General features: G+C 42.9%; 1 protein-coding gene across 1 annotated transcript in view; it reads right to left on the reverse strand.

Annotated features, from left to right (window-relative positions):
• Positions 1-24,024, reverse strand: part of LOC147818722 (zinc finger MIZ domain-containing protein 1-like) — a 105,685-nt gene that overhangs the window by 69,206 nt on the left and 12,455 nt on the right. The window contains exon 2 of the mRNA XM_087175859.1: positions 6,348-6,449. The gene's annotated coding sequence lies outside the window, so the exon portion shown is untranslated. The remainder of the gene's footprint in view (positions 1-6,347; positions 6,450-24,024) is intronic.

The following is a 24,024-nucleotide window of genomic DNA, read 5'->3' on the forward strand; positions in this document are numbered from 1 at the left end:
GGGGGGGGGCTGGGAATAACTCACCTTCTGCTGTCCGGCTTTGAGCTATAACCAGCGGCACACCTGTGGTACCAATTATCTTGTAGCTAACCACAATTAGATTATTCCGAATGTAAATAGTATTTTCTACAAGGCTCTGCAGCAGGCAGTACCTTTTTTTTTTTTTCTTTTTGTGAGTACGAGTCATCACTAAATCACTGTATGCAATTAGGCTTTTTAATGCAATTTATATAAGAAGCCAGACTAAAGCTAATCTCATAAAAGGACAAACAGAGCCATTAAAAGTCCTCTGCTCTTTACTTCATTACTGGCTCAGCTTGCTCTCCTTATGCTAAGAGTCCCCAGGTGCATGAATGTTTCATGGCCACCCTGCTGCCTGCTTCCCTCTGCTCAGATTCAGCCTTTTCTCCCTCCTCCCTGAGGAAGCTCAAAAACTACGCTGTCAATTGCACTCTCTTACACTCTGCTACCGTCATCATCAGCCATTAGTGGGGTGGTGGTGGTGGTGGTGGGGGCAGCGGCATACAAGACAGCTGTTTTGCCTTGATGACTCAATCATCCCCTTCAGTGGGATTAGCATCAGTATCATCATCCTCATCATCGCCTTTGATCCCAGAAATTACCAAACAAGTCTGAAATTGATGACTATCGGTTTGTCTGCCACGAATTCCAGGGCGTTCAAAAAAGAAAAAGAAAAAAAAAAAAAGAGATCTGACTTCATTGTGTGGCGCTCAATCGCGCTACAGAGCTTGAGGAGATGAATTTGTAATATCCAACATATTCTATATCAAAGCCTTTTGAAAGAACCAAAGGAACAAATTATTAATTTCACAGTTTGTCAAGGTGACAAAGTGCTGTAAATACTGAAATATCTGTTTTTCTTATTTCTCCGTGGCTAAAGATCCAAGAGCTGCGGATCAATTACAGATCTTTTTACTGATGTAAAAGTACTCAAGTATAATTAAATGTTTGACATGCAAAAATTCAAACAAACATCTGTAGTGGGCTGATGTTGAGCTAACTTTAAAGGAATAGTACTCGTGGCATTTCGGGAAATGGGAAAGAGTTAGTCGAGTCTGTTCAATATGAAGCTCAAGCTTGAAGAACTTTCAACCGCAGCAAACTGGATCTGGGCTCATATTTGTCTCCGGCTGTAAATACATCTTCAAACTGGGCCACTTGAATGGCAGTCAGATCAGCTGATGCGCTAATTCAAGGCCCTGCAGCGCTGCCACTATCATCATTTCATTAGCTTTACACAGACAGACAATATTAACACATGGAGCGTTTGGCGGAAGCTGTGTGGAGTCGAGTCAAACTCGTTGGTTCTCGGTTATGTTTTACGACGAGAATGTACCGACCTAATGAGGCCACAGTGACTGCTTTCACTGATGCATTAATATGGCAGCAATAAGCAGAAGAAAGGCTCGTTAATGCGGTCGTATTTCAAGAGGCAGCATCGAGGTAGACCATTCACAAAGCCAACAGCATCTCAATGCCAAGTGTTCTTAAAACATATTACGCCATGCCATTAATTAATCTGTTGGCTTGCGAAGCGTAGCTTATTCAGGCTATTCATCATGAACAGGAAATTGACAAGTTATCCGTGGATGGCATGTCAAAGGGATATCAGCTTTAATTTTGCATCAAAGGAAGTGAGCACTACTCCGTTTGTTCAATACTCTTTGTTTTCTTCGCAGCGTCTTCGTTTGAGCAGAGCCAGGCCGATAGCTTATAGAAAGACACGCGAGATGTAAAGGAGGCTTGAAGATTCAACAGGGTCACGGGACAGTAGGGGAAGTTCATCTCGGAGCCAAGTGTTGCTTAATGGCTTCCTCCTGCTGTATGTCAACTCAGACCATCGGAGCGGGCCGCGGAGAACATCTGTCCCGGATAGACAAACACTTTGTTCCACCGCAGTCACCCCTGTCAATCAAACGTGTTCTGGCACGCGGCTGACTATCACCATGCGGTTGCGACTGCTTTTGAAGACACTGAGCCTGCACCGGCTACAAGCACGAGCGTCTACATTTGTGTCTGTCTATGGGAAAGTGGGGATGACGCCGCGTCTATTTTTAGTCCAGTACACTGAGTTCTGCCTCTGTGTTATGCTGCTCTGTTCCTAGGACAGGGTCATCAGCAGCAGCAGAGAACACCGGGATAGCTCCGGCTCTGCTCCCTGACCCCGGCCCTCCGGCTCCTACATACATCAGTGGGAGAGACCTACAAGATTCCGGGGCGGCGGTTAAGGGGAGGCTATCTGCAAAAAAAAAGAAAGAAAAAAAAACACACAAAGACACTTTCTTGACGGATGCCATGTTCATCCACCTCGTTCTCTCTTCGGTGACTAATGGGCTGATAATTCAGCTGTCACCCTGGCACATTATCTCGCGCTTTCTCATGGGAAGAATACCACCCCGGAATATCTCCGCCACAGTCTCAGCCCTCAGTGAGATATGGCCGAGAAGATTCCCAAAGCTGGTTTACAACTAAAGGTATTGTGAAGAAAACAAAGCTGGGATCAGATGGAAAAATCCTCATAGAGCGATAAGCACTGAGGAAACAACCCCCCACCCCACTAAAAAAAAAAGAAGATAAGATTGTAGATGTTAGAAGTTTCGAGGAGGCAACCTGGCTCGAGTACTTTCTTGTCACGCCTAGTTAGTCACCCAGTTGTGTACGGGAAAATCATCTTCACACTCATCTGATGCACATCAGTGATGAACCATTGAGTCAGTAGTCATGCTGACACAAAAGCTTCGAGGGTGAAATCCTTGGATACCATTGAGATACGATCAATATGTGTTATTCATTCTACAGTGTTGTGCAATTATTATCCAGTTAAGCGAATTCCTGCGTTTCAGAGAATGTTTTTGGACACTCTCGCAGTCTGAATTTGATCTTGTCACATCGAGCTACGGGTAATGAGCTGGGGGTGAAAATCTTTTGGAGGGCTCGCATTCGAAAAACTGCAACATAGCTTGTAGCCGCGCTGCACTTTAATTACCGAAGCTACTGTTTGTGTAGAAACAGGTTCTTCAGTCTGGTAAAAGACGACCACCTTTTTCTTGGATTCTTGGGGGAATTTAAATAGTTTTGTACTTCACTGAAGAGAGCTCACTGTTGGTGCTGATGATTTAGATAAACCTATCACTCCCCGTGGCAGCTGCACTGGAAATATCCTGGTATCATGTCACATCATGTAAGTCGGTTATTTGCAGGAATAAAACGCACTGACTGACAACAAAATGGCCCAGAAATGCAAGGTAAAGTATCTTGCAAGGGCTAATTTCCACAGAATTTAACTCAATACCACAATAAAAATTATGACAAATATGACCTTTCCAGCCCCTTTTATCTTGCACTAACTTTGGGGAATAGCCCTGAAGTTACTGATCTCCTGTCTTCATGCAGTAAATATAATCCAAAGTTCGATTCCTGTTGAAACTGTACATAAAAATTAAAAAAAAAATTAAAAAAATCACATGCTGAATGTTGGGTGTGGTCTTTCAACCTCTGTTCATGGGCCTCTTCCAAATGTCTCATTTCGAGTGTGACACTTCATTCTGTGTTACAATATGCTTTTGCTTTCTTTTCCCTCTAAGCACCTTGCTTCAGGAAACACCCTTGCACAGACACTACAACAGCCTCATCACGCTTATCAGTTCAACAGCTTGTCATTCAGACCTCTGGGTGTTCGGGTTGAATGATAAACTCTCACTGCTCCGCCGTTCACTTGTTTAATAAAGTACTTCCACTTGACTTGACACCGGTCAGTGGAACAGGGGAGTTGTGATTGTGCCCGGGTGTGAAGCTGCTACAAAATATTTGGCTATGGGCTATTTTATCAAAATGTCTCTCTGTTATTATATTCAACAGAAATCTCTTCAGAGTAAGAGTTCACTCCAACAAGTGATAATATTCCCTCTAATAGGCTTGAATGTTATGAAACCTGAAGTTAAGTGGCGGGCTCTGGTCTCTTTGTTTTCCTGCACAGGGGAGGTGGACATGTGTGCAGAGCCAGGCCCTCTATCCTTCCTGTTCAGTTACCAGAGGCCTCGCACTTATCAGTTCCAGATCTCACAAGAACAGAGAGAAAGAGAGAGACCACTGACAGGAAGGGGATTTTTTTTTTCCCCTCCTCCCTTTTTCCTTTAGAGAGGTTAACAGAATGTCTGCACCCCTCACATTTCGCAGAGGAAAGCGATTATTCATTAGGGTTTACACCGGTGCTGCAGAGACAAAGACCAACCTGGCAACCCAAAGGACAATACAACCAACAATTTTGTCTTGCAAAAACTGCCAGAATTCCAGTCCAGCTTCTCCAATATAAACATTTTCTGTTTTATAACACCGTCAACTGAATATCTTTTGGTTTTGGACTGCTGGTAAGACAAAACAAGCAATCTGAAGGTGTCCCCCTTGTGCTCTACGAGCCCATGATGGGCAGTGTTCACCATTTTCTAACATTTTATAGACTAAATAAAACCTAATCAATAAAAAAAAATAATTATTAGTTACAGCCCTGCACACATTTCATTTCAGGAAGACTGTATGTTGGCTAGCAACCTCAGAGGTTACACTTATCTATTAGAGACTGTTGCCATTTCCTTTGACTGCAGCCTTTCCGTCAAACCCGGCTATATTTTCCCTCCACATCGTCAGTGAGAGGAGAAAAAAAAAAAAAAATCTGTCATTGAGAGTAAGAGAGAGAGAGAACTGACTGTGAAGCACTCATGTCATGTCCCTGTTCATGTCATATTCCCCTCGTTTCACTTGCTCTCACTGTCTACCTCGCCTGACATTTCCACAATAATCACTTTGGTTTATCCCACTCAGCTGTGTGGCGGGCAGATGTTTGTCAGGGCACCGTATTCCTCAGCATTCAGACTGCTCTAATCAAGATTAACCACTCTTATCTATTCTGTGTGTGTGTGTGTTTGTGTGGATGCTGGATGTCCCAATTCCTAATCCATGAAGCCATAGCTGTATTGTATAATACAGCGGACGAACCAATTACATTCCCTTTCCACGACATAATTCTCCCTTTTAGTGGAGCGTACGCTGAGCTACATATTGCATAAGGATGATCTACTGGCTTGCTGGTGAAGCGGATAGTCATGACCTTCTGTATACATGCACGCGCATGTGTCTTCACTCTGCATATGATCTTGGTTGTCGGCAAAAAAACCAAAACAAAACGTAAACAGACGCAACATCTCAGCACTTAGCAGGCAGTTACTCAGACCCCCCCCCCCCAGCTCTGCGAGGTGAGCCGACCCTGGCCACACACAAACTGCTGCCATCACATGTTTACCAAAGACACTGGAGCACAGCGGAGGACAGAGCATGTCCGAGCAAACAAAGTTGTGGTCTTTAAATCACTGCGGTGACAGGGGAGGCTGATATCTTGTTTCCAGTAACAGGCTCTGTTTGATTCCAGCTGTGACATTACATCTTTTGCAGAAATTTTTCAGGCAAAGCGACATCACAGCTAATTAGGATGTGTCCTTACAGAGCCTGGGAAGTCTCAGCGATTTAAACAAAAAAAAAGAAAAGAATGGGATCTCTTCCACATTGGTTTTGTGCTCTCAAATTAATTACTTCTTGTGCACAAATTAGTCATTTCTGCTCTCAAATTTATGGGAAATAAAGGTAAACAATTTAGTTTTCATCTGAGGATTGTTGCAAAACAAACTAAGTAGTCTGATTAGTGCTAGTCACTCACATTAGCTCTCCAAGCTTCTTTGTATTGTAGCTCTACTGTGCTGTTTACTCCCCGGGGGTATTTTGTTCTCAGGATTGTGCATCTAAAAAGGGCTATTGATGCTCTCCAAGCTAGCTACATTAGCTTGGTTGTTAATTTAATAATAAGTTTGTTTCACATCACAGTTTTTTAGAAAAGATTTATCTAAGTATCTAAAAGCCATTTCTCTCTTGTGGTGTAAATAAAAGTAAAGCAGAGCTAACAGGCTATGATAGCTTTCTCCATTTTGGACTCTCCTTTCCTTTAAAGATCAACAATGTCACAATTGCTTGCTATTCGTCAACAGCACAAGTTCAACACCAAAGATGAAAGCGAATCCGATTTTGCTGCATAGTTTTAACTGTAACGTGCCTGTCATACACAGTTACAACAGCAAATAACTAACAGCCGCCAAATGTAGCATCGGCTACCAAAACACAGCTGCTAGCCTGTCGCTAACATCCTGGCTGCTCCTAAAAAGGCACAACAACCTGTAGGTTCCTCTCATTTGAGGTATAGTTTTAAACAACTTTTAACCCTGATATTTGCCGGGCTCTGAAGGTGCCACCATATACAAGTAAGAAAAAGGAAAAAAACTCACCTGTGTTGACTTCAATCGTAGTTTCTTCTTCACCACGAAAGGCCCCCCCACCCATTCACACACCAGGAGGAGAAACACTCCAGCGCCTCACCTCTTCAGTCCCTGAGAGAAATCAGAGGGGAGAAAGAAAAATACATCAATCACCGCTGCATTATCCACCAATCTCCAAACACTGAATTATTACATTTGCATTTTTTTCTCCCTGAAAATCAAGCCCACTCAATGATTTTACTCCTCGCTGATTCCTTTGGGCACTGAGTGGCTTCCATCTGCGCCTTGCTGAACGTGATGCACTCCTTCCCTGCACGGTTAAGCTCCTTCATGCTCTCGTGCCCATGACGGACAAATCAAAAAAAAAAAAAAAAACCAGTAGATACTTTACATGATCAGTATGGCATCATAAACATCACACAAGTTCAGTGTCATGGCACATTCACGAGTCACTCCTGATTGACTGATAAGCCGATTAAGAGAGGCCTTCACCATAGTTTAGCACTTAGCTCGTCTGGCAGGGCTTGTGTGTTTGTTTTGGTGACATTCAGACCCTTCAAAATGACCGCGGTTCAAAAAAGGTGGGAACCAGTGTGAGAATGCATTATAATTATATACAAGCCCGGTAAAGACTTAATACAAAAACTGAGCACCAAAATGTAAACAAATTTCAAATCATGATTTGAAATAAAAAGAAAATTTATTTTTTCTTTTAGTTAACAATCGTGTCGTATCAATGTTTATGAGACTTCAGATTCCCTGATCAATTAATCATTGTAACTATGAACATAATTATGAGCATAAAAACTATAGGCTGGATTCTAGCATGTGTTATCCTTTTCATAAACCTGAGCCTCTGCTGGCATCTGAGAGAGAATAAACAAACATAAAATGCTTTGAATGTTTACATATATAACTATTTCACTGCCGGAATGAACGAATGAATGAATGAATGACTGTTGTAACTTTATTTTGTAGCTCTGTGAAACCTCAAATGTAAAGAAAAAGAAGTCAAATTGAGACGCTGAAAGACATTATTCAGGTCTTCGTGTGAGGGTCAGCGTGATGTCAACTAAATTAAAGTCCTAGACCCCTCTTTGAATGAAGGGTCAAGGTTAAGGTGGCACTTCTAGACAAAGATCTTTTAAGGTGGCAGGCCACTCGGCAGGTTAAAGAGTATAAACAAACTATTGGCCTTTCTCTTTGTCCCTGTCCTCAACTCAATTTTTTCCACTAACTCTCCCTCTTTTGCTCAAAGGACATGACACTAATTTTCATGGAGTCAAAGAAAACGTTGGAGGGCATCAGGCAGTTTTTTTTTTCTTTTTTTCCACTCCTCAAATGTTGAACCATGAAATTTCAAGGAGCTAAATGGGATGGTAGAAGAAAAGAAAGAATAAAAATGTCTTCAGGCTGTTTGCTTTAGCTCTGTGAATGTATGTGGAGTGTGTAAGTATGTAACAAATGTGATTTTTCCCACCACTCCTCCTCCTCCTCCTCCTCCTTTATCAACCCTTCCTTAAACTTTATAGCTGTATCCTGTTGGAGCATCATTTTCATCAGGCGTCTGCTTAGTGACACACAGCATGTTAGCCATTTCTGTCCCCTACCAGAACTCCTCTGGCTTCTCCTGAGCTCATGCTTTGGTTGACAGGACAAGGCTAATGCTCCAAATATAAATACTGTCTAACCACAAGGTGTATTTTCACATTCAGTGGGAGAAGGCAGTCCCTTGTGCCTTGCACTTTTTTAATCCTTTTTTTTTTTTTTTTTATCATTGGAAGATTTTTCAGGCAGCATTTCTCCCCTGTTGGAAGTGCCGCTCTCTGAAAAGAGAGTGGAAGAGAGCTGGGGGCTCAATGGGTTTGGGAGGGAGAAGGAGGAGGAGGAGGGGTTGACGCTGGGTGCCTCCTTTTTAAAGCCAGATTCTCCCCAGATACCTCTGTGCTATTCATCAACAGCTTTTCCAGGGCTGTGAAAAATCAATGTGCTCTGCACTGCAAACAGTTCATAATGACGGGGGATGGAGGGAAAAAAAAAAAGCTCAACTGCAACAGAATTGATTTGTTTAAGTACAATAACACGGCTCTGCAGCGCGGCGAGGAGGAGGCTCGAGCGCCCAGACAAAGACTGACTGGCAGTATGAAACCACAAGCAGTAATTGATAAACTGCTGGCAAAGTGCAAATCTGAAATACAGAAGCTTGTTATCTAATTAAAGGAGTTTTTCTCTGAATTACCACCTGACAGAGGAAAATACACTTTACAGTCTCAAGTGACTGTAAATCTTCTCTAAGACAGAGTAAAGGCCAAATAAAGAGTTTTAAAAACCATAAAACATTTCTCTGTTATGAGATGATTAGGAAAAAACACTTAATTGTGTGTCTGTGCAAAACCCCTAAACTGTTCATTGTTTAATTTACAAAGATACAACACAAAGAAGCAGCAAATCTTCACACTTGAGAAGCTGGAACCAGTGAATATTTTTCCATTTTGAGCTAAACCATGGATTAATGACCACGATTGATGATGCATTTACTATAAATCTACTGATAAACCACAAAAAAAGCCAATCCATATCATATTCACACACACACACACACATCTGCACTAATCATGCGTGCAACTTGCATGCACACACACACACTTTATTTGTGCTTTTGGCAGGAGTCACTGCATCCCCCAGCCAATTCAAAGCACATGCAGAGAGGGTTTGATGCTGCACAAAGCCAAGTCATCAGAATGTTTAAAAGATGACACCAGACTTCTGCTAGAAAAAACACAAACATTCACAAGGTGAGATTTTAAAAACCTCCTGATTCTGCAGGATCCTAGAGTAAGTTGTGTCAAGATAAGCCAGCACAATAAAACATCTCACCCTGCCTCTTTTAAGCCGACTGCAGAGGTGCATTTATCATTGTTATTATTCCTTCAGAGAGGCCCTCCCAGGTTTAATTGGATCCTCATGGAGTCAAAATCCCCACTGTCGCTGCAGCCACCGGAGCTGGACAAGCTCATTCCGCCCCAGTCAGCGCACTGGGTTTTCCTCGACGGCATGAGGAACATGTCCTCCTGTGCAAAGCGGTCACAACGAGTCAGACAGGTGGCGGTAGCTGGACGCCACCCGCTTAGCCCAGACAATAGCAGGAGAGAGGCACCTGAGGGAGAAACTCTCACCCGGCTCTGTTCTCAACGCTGTGGGGAAAGCTCTTGAGAACCACAGGCTGTCCATGCGCCCAGCCAGCTCTCAGGGGCCATTATTCCCAGTGGGCCACACTTGCATTTTGACTGGTAAATACAGTAGGTTTTGAACGCATGTGGACATGAATCATGTGAACAAACAGAACGGTAAAAGGATTAGATAGGCTTTTTGGCCTCTGTGTTATAGTAGCTTAGAAACACAATCATGCACAACTGTGAGCTGATGAATATGCTGAGTGAAATTAATGATGACACGATGATACGTAATCAAAAAAACTTCAAATGACCTCCAAACAATCTTGCATTGTTTTCATCTTTTCACCACATAGCACATATTAAACAGATATGTAGAAGTTTACAAGGCAGGCAGATAACTGTGTGAAAAGTACATTTTACCATTATGTTCTTAGTAAGTACCAGCTCTGAAACTTTTGACCTCCCTTTCACCTCCCTCAGTAGTGCTCCACTTCCACTTGGTGTTACCTTGGCACAAAAATCACAACTCCTCCTTCAGGCTGCTTCCTGTTGTTGATATGCTCAAGACGTGCAAGATCAACCAAGATACGCATCTGTGCTTTTCAAAAAGACACCCCGACAGAGACACTTGAAGTCAAAAAGGAGGAGCGCTGGAACGGCAAACGTAGGGATGACAATGTCGGCGTGTATTATGATTTTTCAGCAGAGAGGCAGGTTTTCATTTGAAGAAGATGAAAACAGCAATGTGTGGAAACACGTCGGTAATCATCTCGCCTCACAGCCTGTCTGTTTACATGTACACTAATAATGTGATTATAGGCAAATTAATCAAGGGGATAGTCTGACTTCTGCAATACTCCAACTTTAATTAGGTTATTTTAGTGAAATGAAGTTTAAAGGTCAATAACTCATCAATCTCTCATATGACGTGTTTAGTAGGGCTGCAACTAATGATTAATTTCACTATACTAATTACTAGTTCTATGATTCATTGACTGTAAATTTCAATGTAAAGCAGCTCATAACCACACATGTAAATATTGCCACTGGAATACTGTTGAAACAGTTGTTATATGTAACCTAGATCTCTAAAGAAAAACATTCAATATTCAACTAAATTTTGCCTGGTTTTACCCAATATGACTTTTGACCTGCAAATCACTAAATTGATGCTCAGTGGGATTCAGTAACGTGGACACTGGTGGTGGAAGAAAATGTATTTTTGGTACTTAAGGAAGAATATTTTCATGTAACCCAATTATTAAACAAATCTTAAGTTAAAGGGTCAGTCAGGCTTTTGCAAACCAACATAAAGCCTTTTTTTTTATCAAGTATTATCTAATCTAGAAATTTACAGTAGTAGGGTTATAATGTCTGTATGTGCTGTATTCACTGACACTCGGATCCAGGTTAACAGAGGAGGGACTGAATATTTCCCTACCCACACATGCGGCTGGTCTCGGAGGACATCCATATGGAGTGATTACATTAGATGGAGTCACATGTTGTTGTGGTGGACCCAAGCCATAAACATGAAGTGTATCACTGCAGTGAATGAGTGCTGTAGTGATGATTACAGGTTTAGAGATAATGGTTTTTAGCGTGATACATTTAGAGCGCATCAGACACCAGCTCAGTTAGCTCCCCCAATCTTCACTCTCTACTGATTAACACAAATGCCGGCGCCTAGTTAAACACCACTGCTGTAATTATGTGGAGCCTCACACACACACACACATACACATAACCTATACAACACACACACACGCAGGAAAACGCACTTCGTTGCAGAACAGTGCAGTGGTATACATGTTGTGTGCCACCAGATCAGTACCACACTAACTACCAATTATGTGTCTTATTTATGCAAATGCAGGTAATTTACTTCCTGCTGCGCATTACTTCCTAACGTGTTTGCCCTCCAGCATCAGTTGTTTGTATCAGATACTTTTGGCAGTTGTTTCAATCAGTTAGTTGCAAAATTAAGTCCTGGTCATAACAGAAAATTACGCACAGAGGTTTTCCTTATCCCTCACAAAATATGCGGCGCTAAAGGCTCAGTAAGCTAGCTGGTGAGCTAACTGTTAACATGCTAGCCACCAAGGAACAGGCTCACGTGATTCAGCTAAAGCAGCTTCAAACATCCTTCTGTTTGCTCTTTATTGTTGCTGTTTATTCCCACCAGCATTTGCTGTAAGGCTTATTAGGCTATATCATCTTATAAAGAAATATTTAAGTGTGGGAAAAAAAGCTAGCTAACTCATTAATATTGACAGGAATGATGGCCAAAATCATAAAAATAAAGCTAGATTTCACTTTAAACATCTGTCTTTTTCTAGTTGACAAAAGTGAGCTGATGCTTATGTGAGTTTTACATGAACTGATGGCTTCAATATTATTTCTCCTCCTCCTCTCTCAACAGTATATCTTGTTTCAAAAGTGAGAGCAGCCCAAGAGGGCGCCTGTATTTTTCTTCCTTTGTTTCCAGTCTTTCCCTATCAGAGCGAGAAGGTGGTAGCAACTCCCACAAGGGAGACAGAGATAGAGGTGTAGGCAGCTGGCAGAGCGCTAAAGCAAAGAAATGCTGCACCGTCTGACCACGGACATAAAAATGATGCCCCCCCCTACCTCCCCTATACTCCATCCTGCTTCATCTGCAAAGCAAATCACATGCCCTGCAGCCAGAGATTCCTCTTTGGTCACCTGGCTGTTCTCACCGTTTTTACCAACAGGGGAACAGAGGAGGGTTTACTAGAAGTGAGAGACTTTATAGTGTAATGGAGACAAGCTAGACAGAGAAACAGAGGGCAGGTCTTCCAGCCAGTTGCAAAGGAGAGGTGGGTGTAATGAGGCCTGATGTGTCACAAGAAAGAACCACGGACCTGTATTTGCATTTTCATCCCCTTTCTTCATCGCCCTCCCTTATCGTTTCTTCCTCCCTCTCATAATAAGGGAAAAGAAAAAGCAATGAGAGGGAAGAAAGACGGGGAGCGGACATATACACAGAGGAATCCAGGGAGGGGAAAGAGAGCACATTACTATTGGGAGGGAAAAAATGATTAAAGGCTGAGATGAACACAATCTGCTGGTTCCAGAGGAAAGAGGAAGGAATTTCCAGAGCCAATAAGCGAAGCATCACAGGGAGACCTGCCTCTCCCTGCTATTCAACCATGACCATGCTGGCTGAAGCACATTTCCTACATCCGCCCTTTTACGCCAGCCTATGGCATGTGTGTTTCATGCACACACAGTCATTACTGGAGCTAGAATATTGATTTTTAAAACATTGCAACCTCCTATGTTTAGGAAATACTACATATTTGAAGCAGAGTTATCGTGGGATTCCTCAGGATTGTGATTGTTGTAGCTAACCAGGTATAAAAGCGTCAGGATGACTCAGTTGCAGGGGGCTCTCGAGGCAAAAGGGAGAAGAGAAAGAAAAACAGCAACATCAATAATGAAGTGAAGGAGATGGGGGAAGAAAACAAAGCCGTTCATAACAAATGAGAAAACAGGCAGAGCGTCTCATTGCGAGAGCGCTAACGACAATCAATTAGCAATTGCTCATGATCTTGGGTGCGTCGGAGTATAAGGTGTCTTAATGAGTCCCATTTCCATTAGCTGCTCGACTCGAGAGGCATAAGGAGGAGGCTGCTCTCACCAGCTCCTCCATCTCAATGCCTAATGACTGCGAGAGTGGATTACTCCATCAATTCCTCGCTTCTCTTTGTTTATCCCCTGCGTAAATAATGGTCAACCATTACAATGCATTAAGCAGGGCACTCACAGCAGAGCGAATGAGAGGGAGAAAGAGGAGCACAAGTGCTCCAACGGCATCCTCCAGTGATCTCCAGGAAATCGGCTAATACCGGCCATGTGGTGGCAGGAGGGGGGAGGGGGCAGGGAGGGGTAACAAGAATCTGATGCTCGACAAATATCTGGCTGGTCTTTCCTGGGAGGTATGGTTGGAGAGTAAATGTGGGAGGAGACGGAAAGGTGGAGGGGTGCCTTATCTTATAAACACCACATCGAGTCAATCATGTTCAACCAAATTACCAGGAACCTTCCTCCACAGCTGGAAGCTGCAGCAGCAAAAGAAACGACAAAGCTTTATTTTCTAAATAAACGCTAAGTAAAAAAAATATATAGGAATGTGCAAAAGGTGTTAACTCCTGTAGCTTCCTGAATATTTAGTTAAAAGGGGCCAAAGGGGACAGTTTAGTGGAAGGTAGCTCCTATGAAAAGTGCTCACATTAAGATGTCTGAATTATTCTGAGACACTGTTTCTTGAAAGACACTTAAAGGTAATTTTTTTCTGTGCTCTAACACCACAAATCACCTCCGTCTTTTTGGAGTGGTGAAAGAAATCTCAGCAACCTGGGAAAATAAAACTTAAACTCTGAATGGATACCACTGGAGGTAATTATTTGTTTTGTAATTTTGGTGAAATGATCCTTTATGAAGGTCACTTGCACCTCAGTGCGGCTGTTTCTTCTAATACGAATTACGCCAACACGAATAACGTAAATGTAATTTGTAATTTTCACATCACTGGCCTTGACAAACAGCATCAACGACGTGAAGGGACGGTTTGAGTCTAATGCAATCAACACTACATAGAGGATTTTATTTGTGCCATATGAGAGAGTATAATGAACCTCTGGTGTTGCACTGCTTTCACACTGGATTGTAACAATCAATATTTCACCCCAGCTCCATCACTCCCTTTCTGTTTCCCCCGCTCTTTCTGGCACTCTGGTTTCCCTCTTGTGTCACAGCACCAGACAGGATAAAAATTAAACGCATCAGCAGAAAAACACACAAGTGGAAATGATCTTGCCGCTCCGGCCCGCTCGGGTCATGAATTCAGCTAACAGTGCTTATCACAGGCCGCTGCTATTAGTCTTAATAGCTGCGGTGACAAGCCGCCTTGAGAAGAGATGGGCTCTGCTTCCCGGGGCCTCACCACAGACAGGTGATTCTCATCTGCGGTCTCTTCATGTGTCATACCGAAGGCGACTCTGGCTGAGAAATGTCTGGCGGCTTATTGGAGCAAAACATCAGAACCTGACAGGCCATTACAGACAGCAGAGCCATATGTTCTTACACACTCACATCAATCAAGGATAAATTAAGAATTCAATCAAATGACGATCACATTCGAACTGTTACTGGGCTTTTATCTTGTGTTATGAGGATGTAAAGCCAAAATAAACACATAAGCTTTGTGCAACTAATACAACATATACCATGTGTTAACATACAGTATCTAATAAGAATTCATTGTATGCTGTTATTGCAATTAGTATACAAAAATGTAATTGTTTTGAACTAATAGAAACTGATACATGATGTGTACCAAATACTGTGAAGTTAAAGCTGCACTAATAAACATTTTTCTCCATTTTAACATTTTAACTTCTTTCAGCTCATTGTTTTGGTTCACCTTATTGTTTTGGTTCAGTCTCGCAGCTCTCAGCATAATTTCCAGCCACCGCAGACAGCTTGTATTCAACAAAAAAAAAAGAAGGTCTGATCAACCAACTATAAACTGTCACACAAAGTTAACAACTAGCTGGGGCGCCCTGGTGGCTCACCTGGTAAGAGTGCGTACCATAAAGGTTGTTTGAGTCCGACCCGTGGCCCTTTGCTGCATGTCATCCCCTCTCTCTCTCCCTGACTTTCCTGTCTCTCTCTCTCTCTTACTGGGTCTATCCACACAAAAGCAAAAAATGCCCATAGAAAAATTTGCAGCTAGCTAGTGAACTTAATGGAACATATAGCAGTTAAAGAGGCGAATATTTCCCTCAGGAGTGTGTGGAGACCAAAACAGAGCTAAAAGAGAGTGAGTATTCATTGACTGCTAGAACCAAAACTCAAAATGAATTTTACAGTTGCTCTTTGTTTTCTGGATATATGGACAAGCAACAACTTTAAAGCTATAATGCTATGTCAAAAAAGAATGAAGGTGCTTAATTTCACAAAGAGAAAACTTGTAGCTTGCCTTCAGCGGTTCATGCAACTTTAAAACTCTGTGATGAGATGTTTCTTGTGAAATGTTCTTTGTGACTTCTGTTTTCTCCTAATTTTATGCACACATACTTGCACCTTTGACCTCTTGTCCAAGAACAAGATGTTTTTTTTTAATCACTGATGATTCAAACAGGTTTCTTGAGTTTCATTTCCATCCAAACCTTGAAGTGCTCCAACTGCCGGTCACAAAACACTATCAATGGACTTTCACTTCCCCAACCTTAGACGGCGTAAATCATTCCTCCTTCATCATGATGGGAGTCCAGTGCGCATTCATACAACAACATTTCTTGCAGACTTAGCGACATCAAGCACAGCACGATTAGATACAAACATTTAACATTTATTTTGCTCAATGTGAAAGCGCCTCATGACCGCAGTGTATGAGGGAATATTGCCAGGGTCAAGAGGTGACTGTGGCGTAAGCGTGTATGTCTAGAGGAGAAAAAGGATTTTTTTTTCCCTCGGAAGTAAAAGGTTATTTTCCGTTGCACGCCGAGGAGCCGCGCTGCGCTGCCATTGAATGGGACACGCAAGCCTGGCCGGGCTGAGGAGACACAGCGGCGAAGTGAAAGTGTTTAGTTAGGTCCCTCACAAAGTTAAACCACATGAAAGAAGCACATACAACCAGCTCCGCGCAAGAAAAGTCAGCCTTCATCAACACCACCATACAACAGAGAAAGCCAACTGAAAAGACCGAGATCCTCGCTGCCCCTTAAACATGGAGCCAGACGAGCGCTGTTTGGAAAACAAATGTCAGGACATCTTTTCAACCAGATTGCTTTCCCACGAGCCAGTGGAATCCTCAGCCGCTCCACTCCTCCACAAGTGAGTGAGCTAGTGACTGGGACCGTGTCAACATGTTCCTCCATTTAGACAGAGGGAAGGGAGGAACTGCTTGGATCCACTTTGAGGCATGTCTTCCGCTACCGTCAAGAGCTGGTCAGGGCGGAATAGGAGAAACTTGTGCATCCGCTCTATGGCAAAGCTCAGGCAAACTTTTGGCCACTTCAAGCCCAAATAAGATGAAAAGTGTTATGCTATTGTGGCAAGACTGAAGGATTTGATGTTGCTGTAACTTCCAAAAACCACAAAGAGACAAGCAGAAGCAGCAGAACCCGTTTGCGACCTCTCATCATCGCTGAGAGATGACACTCTATTTTACAAACATGACAAAGTGCAGAGATACTGGGCAGAGCAGGCTGCAGCTGCAGATCTGAGTGTAGAACAATGGGAGTCTGTGCTGATCTCTGGCCTGAACAATGGCAGGATGACATGGAGCCTGACACACACACACACACAGACACACACATACGCAGAGCAGCAGGGTCTACACTACAGACAGCAGAGGCAGCTTCACAGAGCAACAACACTGCCAAAAAACATCTCCTCGTCTTCCTTTTTCCTCTTCCAACATCTTTTATGTGTTTTGGCACTTATGGCAATCATAACTCAAAAGTGAACAGTCAAACTTTGAGCATCACCATGAGCACAACCTTGTGGAGGGAAATGAGTTACTGCTGAACGTTTGGGCATGAGCTAATCTTAAATGGGAAGTTTCTATGATGTAGTTGAGGTGTCTGGAACTCTAATTACTAGTGATTATACAGTAAATTCCATCAAATCATTTTATTAACTATTTAGCTGAATAAAAGACAGGGGAGAAAAAAAATAAAAACACACTTTTCTGGCAAGATTTAAGGTGATAATTCAACATTCTCATCAATTGCCTATTAGGTATGCAGTTAGCTTAGCTTAGCACAAAGACTGGAAACAGAGGGAAACAGCTAGCTTGGCTCTGTCCAACGGTAATAAAAATCCACCAGCCCCAGCTGTGAAGGTCACTTAACCCATTATATCTCGTCTGTCTGATCCATATGAAAACAGAAGTGTAAAACCCACAAATGGCTATTTTACATGGGGCTGTGAATTTCATATTTAACAGGCAGATATCCCATCTAAGCCATTATATCTCACCAAAATGTCAAACTGTTAATTTAACAATAAATTTTAAATATTTACGAGACCTTTTTAAATAGCTTAACAGGCCAGATCTGACCCCTGAGCCGCTGGCTTGAGACCCCCAGTGCACAAACTTTCCAGATCTGAATAAATTATATAATTTTATTATTGGCTGTTATTGGAGAAGACCAACCATGAGGTGGATTTGTTCACACCAACGATAAATTAAAATTAAAATATTCTGTATAAAATAATATAAAAATAAAATCACAAATTACTGATAATACAAGAGATATCAAAAGTAGAAAAAGAAATAATAAAACAAAATACAAAACGAGTAAAGGGATGGTGCTAAACCCAGGAGGTGATGAAATCTCTTGTCTTCCATATGCCACTGAGGCGCTCAAAGTGTCCTTCATTATTAATGTCCTCGGAGCAGGACTTGAAGCAGCTTTGCTTCTCTTATCAATCATTCATCTGCTTTCCATTGAACAAACTCCGATCCTCTGGTGTCGAATCAGACATGAAGTGGCGAATCTGAAGTCTTTCCTTAATGAAACAAGGCTAACATGAGCCTCAAACACCTGCTCTCAAAATGATCAGCAACGCCACACTAATGCGGGGATCCAGAGCAATCCGTAAGCTGTCAGTCATTTCATACACGACACTCTGGTCTCATAAATTAAGAATCGGACGCCAGAACCTATTTGTGCTGACTCCTGTGTGTGTCCATGTGTTCTGAAAACACCTCAACAGTGAAAACTTGAGATTGAATCAGATTGGAAGAATGTCGGTTCTGCTTTTTTTTTTCAGTAAAACAGACAAAACAAAACAAAACAAATACGTGGTTTAGGCCCAAGCTGCTGTCTTCTCACCTTCGCACCTCGCACCCTGTCTGAACAGCATCCCATTTTGCTCGACCGTACAGCAGGCGCTTGGTTAACAGCAAACATAATCTAAACTTTGTGGGTCTGTCTCTCCGTGGAGTGGAATTGAAAGCATATCGTGCAGAGTTCTTCGGTGGCAATCTCCAATTACCTTCTGCGTGCAAGTGTTCACTGCGCTGGAACTTTTCCATTTCATCACTACACTCAAGCTGCCCCCATCGAAAGCCAACCAGCAGCGGCAGCGGCACAGCAGACCGTGTCATCTGTGCACCGCGGGGGGATCCTCCCAAGCTGCAGTGAATTCCTCGTTTTGTCTGGGAAAAGATTCATGTCGATACAAACCACAGGTGCAGTGAGGTTTTTTTTTTCTTCTTCTTCTTTAAAACCACCACAGTGAAAAAAGGGGGCACGGCAACACTCAGCCCCCCCCCCCCCGGGCTATGTGTGTCACAATTACTCGGTAGGTCAACTTTCCCCCAGTCTCATTAAGAGGTAAAACACTGAGGCTAGAAAACTCCTTTTTTTTCTGACCCTGCAGGAAATGTTTCAGCTCGCAGAAAGCCACTGATGCAATCGCTCTCCAGCCTTCACAATGGATTTGGGAAACGAGAATGAGGGATTATTTGATGTAACTTCCATTCAAGAGGCCAATTCAGCCCGACCAATCAATACTAATCAACGAGGAGATGACAGGAGATGAAATTCCCTCTGCCTCAGCCAAAGTCTCATGTATCAGGACTTAGAGGCTGCGCTCAAGCTTTCTCTGCTCCTCCGCGCACAAATCCACAGCTTGAAAGTGACCGAGAATTTTGCGTCAAGCACACTTCATAAATGGTTGCAAAATATTTAGCTTTGTTCATATTGAATATATTGGCCATCAGTGAGGGCAACTTAGCTTGGTTAGCAACTAGCTGGTGAACATAGTGGAGCAGATTCAGAGGCAGATACTTCCCTCAGGACATGGATACGTGAACAAACAGTGGTCAGGTGGACAGAGGTATGAAATCCAAATCAAAATGTGTAAACAGTGCCGCTTAACGGTCGGCTAACGTGGCCGTCGTTACGACTTGCTAACGCAGTGGTGGAAAAAAAACAGATCCCTACTTAAGTGAAACCGCACCGTAAGAACACTCCAGTGCAAGAAGAAGAAAATGATAGTTAAGACAAATATGTGTAATCAGAAAAAAAAGTAGTGTATCATTCCATTATTATTACTCATTACTCATTGATGTGTAAGCGGCATTTTACTGTTGTAGCTGTAGCGAAGGTCGAGCACAGGTGGATCAATCTGCTGATTGTTGTCTCACTTAATGGATTGTGAAAAATGCCCATCATAATTACCCAGAGGCCATAGGGCCACCTTCGCCCTGCTCGTTTTGTCCGACTGTTGGACAAACAACAAGGGAAAAGCTGTCGATCCCCCACAGGTGGAAAAGCTGGCACCATGAAAGGTTTTAATTACTAAACTGATTATGAAAAGAGTTTCTCAACCAATTTCTTTGCCCATCAACTAATTGATGGAAAAACCTATTGTTGAATCTCTATTAGTGTGAACTGTTGGGACATTTTAATCTACACTGAATATTTTGCATGTAAAAGCTTAATTTGTGAAGTAGCTATAGTTGTCTGATAAATGCAGTGGAGTAGAAATTAAATAAATGGTACGAAAAAAATGAATACTCCAGTAAAGTACTAGCACCTTAAATTCGTACTTAAGCCCAGTACTTGAGTAAATACACTGGGCTACATTCCACCACTGAACCCACTTACGGCCTCGAAAGCAGGACCTCTAGGCCTTGTAATAAGGGTATTTTAACATTGTGGTCTGAATTCATCTTCCACAACTGCCCAAATCTCATTGCAACACCCTGCAAATTATTAATCTCCAGCGTTAACCATGTTGACAGTGTCAAGCTCTGAAAGAGAGCAGCCTGTAGAGGGTGCCTTTCATCTGAGGCAAGGAACTACAAAGAGCATGAGCTTTTCATGTTAACACAGGAAACATATATTTAATGGGACAACCACTGCAATCTCCGCTGCCATGCTAAGCGAGTCTGACCCCACACCGCAACTCAGCGGTGCTGCCAAACAACAGTCACGGCAGTCTAGACGAGGCCGAGCTGCGACCGGGGGCCTCCCAAAAGCTCTTGTAATGCACAAGGAATTTGGTGCGGTTTCCTCGGAGCAGAGAGGAAACGCATGAGTGCGAGTAAAGAGGGAGAGAGATCCCTGCAGAGGTCAGAGCGCATCCCCGGAGGTGTCAGGGGGAGTAAATGGGCATGACTGCAGTACACGGGGTTATTCCCGCTCTCCTCCCTCCTCCTCCTCCTCCCTCCTCCTCCCTTCTCCTCTTCGCGGGGTGCCTGCGCTGACTCGTCTCAGAGTGCGAAGCAGCACAGCGCCGCCGCCACCCGCCCCCCCCGCCATGCCACGCAAATTGGAAGGGGAAAACAATTGTCAGCTTTGGGGGCGAAACCGCCACCTTATTGAAAACAAACACAAACGTGACGTGAAAGAGGATCTGTGCGTAGACGCAGGGATGGATGGAGCTGCATGTCGAAAGATCAACCTTGTTTGACGAGTGTGGAGGCTGCTGCTGGTTGTCTGCACGGCTGGCTGAAGGCTGACACCAGTATCAAGGCCCATGAATATTCAGTGACCAAGTAAATGAGGCAGATAGCACTTGACATGTTTAACATCCACCTTTGGCACCTTCCCTCTACAAAGCCAACAAGGTGAAGCAGCAGAACAAATATGTTGGTTGTTTGTGGGCGGCAACAATCCCCGCTGATGAATTGGACGGCTTTCCTGAACAAAGAGACTGAGTTTCAGTGGGCGAGCTACATCAAAATAAGCTGGACTTGGGAAAAACAATCTGATTTCCTCTGTGGGATTTACGTTTCTAAACTGCTGTTTTTCGGAGACTGGCATTAAAATGAAAAATTGTAGCATTATGCCTTGCAATATGCTGACATTTACATTCTTAGAAAAACATGTTTCCCTCAACTATAATCCCTGCTGGTATCAAAATGTTTGCTCTCTAAATATTTACCAACCCTGAGTCACATCTGAAGCCTAACACAGGCACCTTGAGACTTCCCTTTTTTTTTTTCCCCCAAGTGTTGTGTCCCAAAGGAAATGCTGTGAAAGCACTACAGACTATCTTGCAAGTGAGTAAACTCTCTGAGCACACAACACATTCCTCCAACACCTCAAAACAACTCTGAGGAAGAAGAAGAAGAAGGAGAAGAAAAAAATCTGCCACCAACAAACTGCGCTGCTTCAAATCAGCGTCTCTCAGATACAGTTTTTACACCCAAAAGCAGAGAGTGGGAAATTTATCACTGCAACAGTCAAAGTAATGTAAATATTGACACGTTGATAGCCTTCTCCATGCTTCTCCACTGGACCTCCCCGCCTGGAATTGGACTGAGCAGATGCTAAACGGCTCCGAGTGAGGAGGTTAAAGGAATACTCCACTCATAATCCGTCTCCACACACTCACATCAAGAGGTAGCTCAACGGTTTCTAACGGAGATTCCGATAGAAAATGAGCCTCTCAAAAATCATTCAAAAACAGTGGTACATTCACAGCTGGTTGGCTACCAGCTCACTTAGTAATGTCCAATCATATTCATGCAGTTGTGGAGAAATTATTACCTGAAGCGCACTTCTCGCATTAGGGCTGCAACTAACAACTATTTCATTAATCAACTAATCGTTTCATTAATGCCAGTCACAATTTCTTTAGCCAAAAGGTGATGTCTTCACATTATTGCTCTGTTTGACCAACACTTAAAAAAATCCACAGATATTCAGTTTTTGATCCTCTAAGAAAACCAGCTAAATCCTCTGAAATGAAAGGCTTAAACCAGGTTTGGCACTTTTGTGTGCAAAATCGATTTAATCAATCGAACGATCAATTATCAAAATCCTTGTTAATTATTTTTCCCGTCGATTATTCGACTTATCGCTTCAGCTGTATTACTCCACTGATCTACCACCCCTGCCTCCTCCTCATGTGGTAAATTCTGGTATTGTTTACCTAAGGTTTAAGGTTATGTAAATGTTCACGGGGGGGATTAAAGTCCTCCAGCAGATTTTCTTCTCGCTGCTTTGGATTCTTTGAGAGCTTCCTCAAGGAGCAGAGCCTCCTTTGCCAAATCTAGCTGCATAACCATTTCTCAGAAGAGTAAATGCATCCGTTCCTCGAATGTAAATCTCACTTCTCTCATGTTAGCGTTGTCATTTTTAGGGAAACGTTTCAAATGTAATGCGGCTCCAGCTCCTCCTTGGACTGTTGGTCCAACTAAACAAGCATTAATATGAATATATCACCACGATGAGCATTTATTCACTATTTATTTACAACTTTTTGTGACACTTCAGAGAAAAAACGATTGATTAAATGATCAGCAAATAAATCAATGATGCTAAGTATTATTAGCTGCAGCCCTATCAGGATTCAATGTAATCATGTTGTGGTGACACGAGATAATTCTGTTGTCAATGTGCGATCCAATTCATTGAAGAATATTCTTTTGGTATCGTGTTATTGATTTCAGCTGGGTCCTAGCTGGCACGGGTATTTGATACTTTGTTCCTTTATTGGGGCTTATATACTACAAACACACACATGCAAACACACACATTCACGCACTGAGTTGTTGGTAAAATGTAAACACAAAGTCACAGCTGTGACTCTGTAGCTGGTTGCACAAGCAACCAGCTTCTAAATGAACTGAGAGGTTGTGTGCCACTAAACGCCACACAAACACACACACACACATGCACTCTAACCTCCTCTTACCCCCCCCCCCACCTCCACCTCCACCACCACCACCCCGCCCCGCTGCCCAGTGCACCCTGCCTCCTGATAAGCTGGTTCGCCAGGCTTGCCAGCGCCGCTGATGGCTCCGTTTGCACAACCGCTCCATTGTTGCTGTGCAGAGTGGACAACTGCACTTTGGACCTTTCAGTGAGGGGGAAGCCTTTTATTGTGTTTCCCCTAAGGGCATCCACCGTGGTTTATCTGCAACCTGCCAACCACACACACTTTAAACACTGCATTAAGCATATCTAAGGTTAGAAAACACAAACAGTAGCCGCCGCGTATCCCGTGCTGCCGCTGTTAAGTACAGTACAGTCGCTTTTTGCCCGGCTGATTTTTTTTTCTGGAGCTTAAAAAGACTCATAAAAGGCAACTGAATTATCTGTGTTGCTGGAACCTGATCCACTGCCGGCTGACCTTTTCCACAGAGCAATATCAAACGTAATAGTTTGGGCTGAGTTAAGTGATTGCAATTTATGAGTCCATTTAACTTGATATCAATATTGGATGACAAATGATTACCTTGGTGAAGTAAAGCTTACATACACGAAAATAACCCCGCTATGCACAAATACAGAGCTTTATCAAACTTAACAATCAGCGCAGTGTCTGTCTGCTGCTGAGTCTGGCTCAGCGGAGGGGCTGAACAGAATTTTAAAAATGCATGACAAGAGTAGAAGGAGGAGAAGAAGAAGAAGAGGTTGCATATTAAATATCCAGATACCCCCCCACCCCCACCTCTTTTTTTTTTTTTTGGCTCTAACTCCATTAAGCTAAAATTGATGTGTATTGAATAG

This window comes from Seriola lalandi, unplaced genomic scaffold (genome assembly GCF_002814215.2).
Source record: "Seriola lalandi dorsalis isolate HSWRI2012SDOR001 ecotype SW California unplaced genomic scaffold, Sedor1 jcf7180002054516, whole genome shotgun sequence".
Lineage (NCBI taxonomy): Eukaryota > Metazoa > Chordata > Actinopteri > Carangiformes > Carangidae > Seriola > Seriola lalandi.